This window comes from Patella vulgata, chromosome 1, assembly GCF_932274485.2.
Source record: "Patella vulgata chromosome 1, xgPatVulg1.2, whole genome shotgun sequence".
Taxonomy (NCBI): domain Eukaryota; kingdom Metazoa; phylum Mollusca; class Gastropoda; family Patellidae; genus Patella; species Patella vulgata.
Genome location: NC_065879.2, coordinates 39,999,837 through 40,009,341, shown reverse-complemented (window position 1 = coordinate 40,009,341; position 9,505 = coordinate 39,999,837). Strand labels below are relative to the sequence as shown.

At 34.3% G+C, this 9,505-nt stretch overlaps 1 long non-coding RNA gene across 1 annotated transcript; it reads left to right on the top strand.

Moving 5' to 3' along the window:
* The first annotated feature begins 9 nt into the window (after window positions 1–9).
* Window positions 10–7,229, top strand: LOC126832504 (uncharacterized). Its single transcript, XR_007684737.1, has 2 exons — window positions 10–125; window positions 3,734–7,229. It is a non-coding gene; the product is annotated as an uncharacterized LOC126832504 (long non-coding RNA).
* Window positions 7,230–9,505: the final 2,276 nt, after the last annotated feature.

Here is a 9,505-nt window from a genome sequence, read left to right as displayed (position 1 = left end):
AATAAAGAGCTAACAATGACGTCATACACTAAACCGAAAGTTTATTTAGGTTATTTCCAGCGGAAGTTGTTATTCTGAAAACTGCAATCGACATTATTGGTTTTTGGCGTCAAACCCCGACTAAGGTAACACAAGAAGCTTAATCATCAAGTATAAATATTGATATATATGTGATTAGGTTCAGTATCATTATCAATAGGCAAAAATAGTTATTTATAATTTATGTTATTAGAAACTCAGTCTAATTAAATATGGTAAAGTCAAAACGCATATTTTGAATTGACGCAATTTATATCCAAAATGCACAGATATAAGCCTAACAAATGGTAATACGACTTACCATAATCACCAGATCAAATTCATTGTCATTGACAATACTATTTTTGGTTAAAATCAGAAGTTAAAGTAAGTATAGTACGTAGTTAAAATCATGCATCTACATAACATATTATGATGTATGAGTAATGTTCTGGAAATATTAAAGTCTCTGAATGTCATTTGTGAGATTGTGGAATCCCGTAACAATTACAGTACCACAATATATTTTTAATGTTGAATCGATCTACTAATCGGAATATCAGTCCAAAAATGGTTCAATTCCATTCTGAATTTCCAAAGATGAGTTATTTAAATGCCCGGATTACGGTATAACCTGTAATTTTGATAAAGCCTTTTGATGGTCCTCTTATTAATCTGATTGAATTCAAGTTGGGATATTATCAACCAATAATTTTGATTCCTTAATTAATGTTTAAAAAAATCAATTGAAGTACATATTTATTATTAAAGTGATTCAGATGTGGTAAAGTTGATATTTCTCCCAAAATGCAAATAGTACACATAGGTTTTAAGATTACCGATAAGATTAGTATTATTTTTATTGGAAAAATAGAGGTGGAATGGCAACAGTCCCTTAAAAGAGTAGCAGAGGCTGGACAGGCTGGTAGATCTGTGTAGCTGCTGGATCAAACAATGATGTTGGCGAAGAGAGTAGACATACATATGTAAATGAAAATATAGATTATTTGAAAAAGGGTCCTATTATCTGAAACTTTATAAAGAATAAACCACTTCTTATTACAACTTAAAATCTGTTTGTACTACTGTTGAGCGGGGATTTTTATACGCCCACATTTTCATGTGGACGTATATTGTTGTTGCCCCTGTCCGTCCGTCCATAATTGTTTGTGAACACTCAACAGGTCACAATATTTATCCGATTTCAATGAAACTTGAAATATAGGTTTATCACCCTAAGATCTCAATTCCTTTCAATATTAGCATGTACTGTAACTCCATGGATTAATGCCCCATGATTGTACGAAAAATTAAGGTTTTTAGCTTGTGAACACTGTAGAGATCACAATATTTATCTGATTTGGTTTAAACTTAAAATGTATGTTTATAACCCACAGATCTAGGTTCCTTTCGATATTCACACATATATCGGACCATAACGTCCTGAATTATGGCCCCTGATTGTACTAAAAATCGTGTTTTTAGCTTGTGGACCCTATAAAGGTCACAATTTTTATCCGATTTAAAAAAAACGTTTGAATATATCACCGTTACACCCTAAGGATGACTGATTTCGAATTTCGTAAAAATCGGACTGAAACTGACGGACAATGGCCGCCCCCCGTTTGCAAATATTGTCAAAATATTGTTTATCAGGGTTGTGGACCCTCTGGAGGTCACAATTTTCATCTGATTTTGATGAAACTTGAAATGCATGTATATAACTCAAATATCTTGGTTCCTGTCCATTTTCGTACATATCGAATTGTAACTACCTGAATTATGGCCCCCTGATTGTACGAACAATCAGGTAACAGCTATAAACAACAAAATATTCATAAATCTATTACAAAAACGTAAATTTTGTTTCAAAAAGTACTTTTAAAAAAATGAAGTGAGAATTTTAGGTTTTTTTTGTGTGTTTATACTCATACGGCTACTATAGCAACCAGACGATAAGCGAGCCAAATTTAACATGAGCAGCCTGTTACCCTGCTACGTCACGACATTTTCACTATGTCAAAATTGATTTCTTTGGTTTTTACGTCACTAAAACCGATTTGCAGTGATACAAATTTTGAAGTTTACACAATGAAATAAGTTCTTTTAAAATTCTAAAAAATAGCATGTTACAATGTCGATAAACACCTCCTGTTTCGCATTTAGAGGGGTGTTATTGTCCAATAGACATGTCCTGAGATTTGACATTAGAACCTTGACTGTACAAAAAATCGTGTTTGTTTTTAGCTTGTTCTCTATCCATCTCTTGCAAAAAGTGAGCGTATCCTGCCTGGCAACCGCTGGTTATTATTTTTATTCTAACCTATAATTGTATTTAAAATATTGGACTAATGTGATTATTATTGTGAGATTATTGTAAAATAATATATACACTGAGATTATTGTAAAATAATATATACACTGAGATTATTGTAAAATAATACCACAGATTATTGTACATGTATACACTTCTTTTCAGAAGACATGATCAGGTCGATCATGGCACTGAATACCAAATACAAATTTATTTCTGAGATTTTCATAAAATATTGTGCCTTATTAGCAAAATTTGAAAAAATGGTTGGGCCACATACAACGTACAATTCTATTTTGTGCTGATAGTTACATGTAGATATAACCAGCTAAGCCCCCCCCCCCTCCCAATCAGGTTAGCCCTCCAAATATTTCGCCGACAATAATGATTTTTTAGGAGTGTTCAAATTGGTAGACGCCCAGCCCGGGGCCACTTGATGGTACCAGAGGCTGCATAATTTATTGCCATTTTCCTGGGACCTGCCCTTTTATACCAGGGTTATGGGTTTAAAAGAGGCTCTGGTTTATTTGTTCGCCTACAAGCTACAAGGCACCGGTTCAAATGTTTGCATTTGCCTACACCCGATGTAGGGTGTCTACGGGCACCTAAAATGTAATTCTATGAATAGAATAATAGAATACCTATAGTTCACTTGAAATATGATACTACAGCTGTATTGCCCGGCCTAGAGTTATCCGCGTAAATGAAAAGACACACTTTACTACCCTCAAGATGATATTGTCGGGAGGAGTCAAAGAACGAAATTTCAGAAAATTCAGCCATAAAACCCTGCCTGAGACACTTCAATTTGAGGCCCAGGAATGCATTCAGATGCGAGGAGAGAGCACCAAATTTTCTAAATTTTCTGTGGGAGGAGCACCAGACCCCCCCCCCCCGCCCTGGCCTGCGTCTTCGGCACTTCGCGGTCCCCAGATTAGCCGGCCACATCTTCAGCCCCTCAAAAAAATTCCATAGCCCCACCAAATAGTAATTTGATGATGATTAGTAAGAGTCCTGTTGAACTACCTTACATGAACTCTATTCTAACCCTTCTGTCACAACAATTGTTATACATACATGTAATGCATAGGCTATTCTTGTCTCAAGCTCTTGAAAATACTGATAAAGAAGTTGGGGGGGGGGGGGAGAGAGAGAGAGAGAGAGAAAGAGAGAGTACCATTATTGATCAGAATAGTCATCAAAAAGACTTGAAGAGTCAGAGGTACTTTTATTTACATTTTCACATTTAAAATTTATAAATGTGATACAGCAAAACTTTCTGTATGATATTTCAACTCAGTGTTAGAACATAGGCATCTTTACTGCTGGTGGACATGATAGTTATCACGCCCCCCTGTCTATGTTATCCTTTTTCAATTTAATCCTGTTATTTATTTTCAGAACATACCAGAAACCTTTTACCAGAATACTACATTGAAGAAAATCTTCTTAGTATGTCTAAATGAAGATGGGATAACATATGGTTTATTTTTGAAAGAATAACATCAACGTGTTGTCATAATAATGGTTCACCCAGCTGTGTATGCTGTAATACCTATGCTATCACTAGGACTAGCTGCTCTGTATTATGTATTCAAGGGCTCGCCTAGTGAAACCCATGGATCAGGCCCCTCCCACAATCCAAGATATCCAAACAACCCTGCTTCGTCCAACACAAGTAATCTACGTCGAAGGCGAAAACTAGATTATGACGACAACGAATGTCAGATTTGTCAGGATGCCAGTTGCAATGTAGAAATTCTACCATGTCACCATCGAGAAATATGTGAGCAGTGTGTGAATGCAATTATAACTAAAGTCGACAGATTATGCCCATTTTGTAGACAATTCATCCAGGGATATAGAGACATTTAAATACATGGAGGAAGCTGTGTTTTGATTTTATTTTGGGTCAGGGGTTCTTTTCTTTATATTCAAATTTTAGCAAAAATTAATTAATTCAAAAGTGGTTCTGATTATAAGAATACATATATTTTTCGTAGCCTAGAGGCCTGTGTACATGGTGATATCATGGACCTTATAATACAACCCATAGTGATATCTGTCTGTGTTTGGTGGAATTATTCAGTAAAGAGAAACACAAGTTTTTAACATTCCAGTGTAATTCACCTGTTGTATTTATATAGAATTAGTTAGGTTGTTACCAGGTGATTCAATTTCTTGACCAATAATTTCAGTAGATGCAATAATAAGCTATCGTTTGCCATCGCAAACCATAGTCTAGTAATATACATTACATGTGCACATCCTGCAAAGTATTAAATTCCAGCTTATTCTTTTGAGGACATTGGCCAGTCTCTAATAAGCAGATAAATAACCTAGCTCAATCAGTTTATTTAGCTATATGGGCTCTGCTTTCATTAGCCATCTTGGTGCAGAAAAGTAAGACATTAATCCATATTATCAGGCCCAAAATTATTTCAGTATACATTATTTCTATGCAAATAAACTGCATTTTTACTTCATTGAAATTATTTTTGTTTTGATGATCATTGATCACTCCATTTGTCAGCCAAATAACATCACTTTAGTCCAAATATAATACTTATAATTTAAACTGTTGTTTTTTGGGGGGTTAAAATTTGGATTAAGTTATTTGTTTATAAAAATAGGAAATGCCAAATAATGGCAGTTATTTATATGACACTTATTTCAGAGCAAAATGTAACAATAATCATTTGAATGATATGCAAGTTATTGGTACTGGCTAATGAAGGGACATAACTCTATTTAAAGGCACAACACGCTGATCCTTCACATACATGTATCTTGAATAGAAACATAGCTGGCCATATTTTAAGTTAGAATTGATCAATTTCAACTTTTTTTGTACTAAAACTGTATATTTTTGATTGTGTACTCAGTACATTCATAAACTCTATATTAAATCTTAAAAAAAATGGAGGGTTTTGTGACCAAATGGTTTAACATGTGCATGTTAGATCAGGTCTGCCATTGAGTTAAGTGGTGTAGTTTCAATTGTGACATGGGATAGTTCATCCTCGCAGGGGCGGATCCAGAGGGGGGGTTTGGGGGGTTGAAACCCCCCAGCTCAGCTACATAATTTTGTTTGTAAATCAACATATGATAGTCCTGAAATGACCTAGTTTGTATTCAAATTTTAACAGTTTAAGATAAGCTATAAAAACAAATAATGAACTGACTATACATGTATAATTATTCTCCAAGCATGTATCTTACAGAAAAGTTAAATATACATTATGTAAGTGCTAAATCTGCCTATTGTAGGTCCTTGGCAGTTGGAATTCGATATAAGAGTAGGCCGTAGCGCCGCTGTCTGTGCAAAATTTCCCTCATAGCACACTGTATGGCGTATTCCCGTCTTCATTAGCCCAGTTTAGGAGCAGAACAGTAGGACGTTAAACCCCAATTCATTTCATTTCCTATTGTAGGTCTTTATTTAGGCCTGAAATGTTATCTAAATTATTGATTAGACATTAATTAACTTATCCAGACCATAATCAATTCTCGATGTCATCGCTAGCCTGTGATGTTTATTGGATTAGGTTCTGGTTTGCTGTTCGACTTCCATTCATGATTTAATTATAAAAATGGATAATCAAGACTATGTTTTTTATCGTATAGACCTAAATCATGATGATCAAGGCTAGGACGAAAATTCAATCCTAACATCTTGGTTCAGAGTGGATCACTGTTATAGTGAGAACTGCCAGCTCTTTATCTAATCTCCCATAATGTATCTTTAGGCAAATTCTTAGTTTAACTGATATCTAAGAAATGTTAATGATATATTCCCTTAATCATAGTTAGATCATCTGTTTAACACTCTAGTTTGTATGACAACTGACCAGGGATATTAAGATTATAGATTCAAATTCCCTAATAAACACACAATAAATTATTACAGAACATTAACCACGGAACCTGCGGTTGTTATCTTAGGTTACATTATTCACACATTACTAAGTAATGAAAGTGCTTGGCGATTCATTGTTTTGCAGCAGTAATGTATAGATATTGCTCTCTTATAAAATTTGTACATACATGTATTGTAGATAGTGAAAAATGTTTTTATGTTTTTCATAACAAGTAAGTTTTCCCTTGTAGTTCAGATTTGATGATGATTTATTTAGTATCCTGGCTTTAATAATGATTATATTGGTGTGTTTTAGCTTTTGTTAAATATGCATATTTTACATGTATTATGTTTGTAAAGTTCAAATTTAGCTGCTGTAAATACTTTAAGTAGGTATAGTATTGCTGTGAGCATTTGTGACAAGCTTGGTTAAAATTTTCGAAAATAATCATTAATCAAATTTCTATATTTCCTTATAACATATTTTGCAATTAGAATATTACCTAAATTATTTATTTGTCTATTTAATGTGACTAAACCAGCCAGTTTTTGTATATTTTCTACCTGCTAATTTTAAACCTGCATAAAAAAATGATACACAAAATGTTAGATTTTTATAGTTTCAATAGAGCTTGTCACATTTGATTCATTTCAAACTGCTGTGGTTGCAAATCTAATGGTAAATTTGTAGATTTTTTTTACCATTTTCTATTTTCTTAATTCATACCATTTTTTTAATTTGTTCAGCATTTTGTATTTAAAATAATATGGAGTATAAAACAATATAGTTTAATAAAATATGAAATTAATTTATCTGTGATACAGTGTAAAATAAAGAGAAATTGGATATTGTTTTTACGAAATTATAGCCATGGTCGACAAACAATATGATTACGAAATATAGATCAATTGTAGTACAATATGATTTCATCTACCTTATGACATCATGATTTACACGCATTTATTACATTGGGGCAAATTCTGTTTATTTGAACATCTGAAATTACAAATTAATAAAAATTTATAGTATCTATAAAATCAGACTTTATCATTTGTGGTTGTTTATTGTTGGCCTGTCAGTGGTGCAGAAAGGAGGACCTGGCAAGAAACAGGTCCTGTGTACACATTGGCATGCATGTAAAAGAACCCTTGACAGTTGGAATTCAATTGCTATCCTGGCTAAATTTCCCTCCTAGCACATTGCGTAGCATATGTCCGTCTTCATTAGCCCGGTCTGTCCCCATTTTATTCATTCTTTCATTCGTTGTTTATTATTGTTGTCATCCAAGTATAGTTTAAGTCATAGGACTCAAGGTACAATTAGACGTTTTAGTAATCTAGTACAACTGTAATACTATAGGTTTATTTTAGTTCTATAAAAGGTGCTCTGTTTATTATATTGAAGTGATTAAACAAATGGGTGACAACAAGAAATGTGCTAAGTAGGTATTTTGCAAGATTCAAGTTTCTTAGACTAACTCACAGATATTTCCTGCCACCATCAATTGCTGAATGCATGGTACTATCGTCCAGTCAACTTGTGCACAGATTAGTCCAATTAAATAGAATAATGTTGACGTAAAACGGTGCCCGTACGAAACACTAACCCAGAAATTGTAATTTTCCCGCCCTAATAGCTGACGTATCTATACTTTGTGTATAAGAAAGAGCGAGGTTAAATTTCCCTTCAGACATCATTTAGAGATCCTAGGAGAGATATCGTCCTCGGCTTAGAGGCTAGGGTGGAGACATCATTTAGAGATCCTAGGAGAGACATCGTTCGGAGTTCCCAGGGGAACATCATACCCACAGCCTCCTCGGCTTAGAGACCGGAATGGCTCTCGCCACAGAACATGCGCTAAGTGATAAGAGAACTCCTGTTTAGCTTATATTTAATGCCATAGCTGTGTGTGTAGTTTCAAGTATGTAACCTTTGCATTATGGATGTTATAAAGATATAAAAACATAGTTAACCAACAAAGTGTTCCAGAGTCAGTCGATCCTTGAAGTTTTATACAGAATGTGAAGTCAAAGTTAGTTCCTAATTGATCCTTAAAGTTTTATACTCAACGTGAAGTCAAAGATAGTTCCTAATTGGCTGTAGTGTAACAGTCCTCTCTTTTCAGATTCCGTGACAAGGATAGTTACATCTGTTCCCGTAGTTTCATATGAATGTTTTTAGTGCCGTGACGAAGGATAGTCACGACGTTAACCTACCTGTAATGTCAAAATTCAAAGAATTTGATTGAATTTTCCGGAATTAAATTCTCACAATCCTTTGAGAAGTATATATCTATTAAAGGGACAATAACACTCTTGCTGGCTTGACAGCTCCAGAAAATAAAAAATAGCCTTATTCTAAGTACTAGATGTGTTAGTGTCCTACCTGTTGTGTAAATTATCCATAAATCCTATTTTACTTGTCCAATTGGTTCAAAAATATTTTTTAATCCAAGTCACATTTGAAAAGCTTTACGTCAGGCTTTTCAAATCATTTAGTTGGATTTTTCCAATATTTTAAATAAGGTGTGTTAAGATGAAATTTGTATCATCAATTAATTGGAATATTGTAAAATAGTACAATTTGTTGACCAGAATAGAGATTGGGACATATTATTCAGTTACAACAAGAGTGGTATTGAGCCTTTAAAGACACGGAATTTTGTGTGGAATCTGAAAATAATACTATCCCAACCAATCACTATGCATAGCTGAAACGCTTGATTACGTCATGTTACTGGTCACATCAGTCATGTCTTTGTCACATCCTTGCAATTTCTTCAAATCAGAATTTCATAAGCACACAATTTAAGCACATCCCCATTTCATTTCATTCTACAATGTCAGAAGGAATCTTCTGATCTGGAGACCAATTGTTCGCGACCCCAAAAGACAGAAGTGGAATAGAAACTTCCAGGATTATCACTTTTATAACCAAACAAGTTATTGCCATGCATTATACGACGGCACTGGAAAAGACAGGGCTCGCAGAATATGGGTAGTGGTTCGTCTTGTCATGATCTTAATGTTTCACACCAAATTTGAAACGAGCGGCTGCCAGGCAGGATACGCCCACATTTTGCAAGAGATGGATAGAGAACAATCAGGGGCCACAGTCCAGAAAGTTATGGTCTGACATACGCAAATATCAAAAGGGACCGAGATATGTTTTAAGTTTCATCAAAATCGGATAAAAATTGTGAACTCTAGAGGGTCCATAACCTTTGTATTACATACTTATACACAATTTGCGCACAAAGAGCGGTCACTTTGTCGGGCATGCAGTTTCATTTCGATTTTCCCGAAATTCGAAT